General features: G+C 35.0%; 1 protein-coding gene across 1 annotated transcript in view; it reads right to left on the bottom strand.

The window, feature by feature from the left end:
* Positions 1-94: 94 nt before the first annotated feature.
* LOC105361938 (E3 ubiquitin-protein ligase Mdm2-like) overlaps positions 95-749 on the bottom strand; it is a 14,499-nt gene continuing 13,844 nt past the window's right edge. The window contains exon 8 of the transcript XR_912861.1: positions 95-387. The gene's annotated coding sequence lies outside the window, so the exon portion shown is untranslated. The remainder of the gene's footprint in view (positions 388-749) is intronic.

Raw genomic sequence — 749 nt, 5'->3', positions numbered from 1 at the left:
CGAAGTTCGTGAAGCAACTGAAAAAAGATTACACATATGAAACAAAGAACTGAAATTTAAAACTCTTGGCTTTGTATACAGGAATTGTACGTGGAACAATGGCGGCAGTGTCATCCCGTCTCCGACAATGAGGTCGCACGTGAACTGCGTAGACTTGAATCCAGCACATTTTCTTGCTACTACGTCTTCGGTACACTGCATCCTTGCTGTCTCCTTCAAAGTGCTATGGAAATTTTTCTCAGAAAGGGTCATGAAGTGGAGATGTCAGAGCCTATATCCAAGATTCATTAGTAGCTTAGGCTCACTCCTGCTAAGGAAACTCCATGAGAATTTCGCGTGCGTGTAGTAAGCAACTTTCAACTAGGTGATCTTCGTCGACGAAGTGTTCTGAAAATAATATATATATATATATATATATATATATATATTTTTTTTTTTTTTTTTTTTTTTTTTACAAATGATAAATCGAGCTCGCGCATTTTAACTCCTGCCTCGGCCATGTTAATTATTAAATTAATAAATGCTAAGGCTATAAGAGCTGTCTTGGATTTTTTATCGCGTTATAAGCGATCGAGTCCTTCATTCGTAATGTGCCAATGACCGATAAGAAATATTTTTACAAACTTTGCATTTATCTAAATAAGCAATATTCGAAGGCTAGTTTCATATATAACATATAGCATGTAAGATGGCAAGTATTTAATAAATTTTGTTTCGCTAACACAATCTTCATTTTATGCTTGATTAAT

Source organism: Ceratosolen solmsi, unplaced genomic scaffold, assembly GCF_000503995.2.
Source record: "Ceratosolen solmsi marchali unplaced genomic scaffold, CerSol_1.0 scaffold2, whole genome shotgun sequence".
NCBI classification, from domain to species: Eukaryota; Metazoa; Arthropoda; class Insecta; order Hymenoptera; family Agaonidae; genus Ceratosolen; species Ceratosolen solmsi.
Note: the sequence above shows the minus strand (reverse complement) of the source record. Positions and strands in the feature narration are given on the sequence as shown.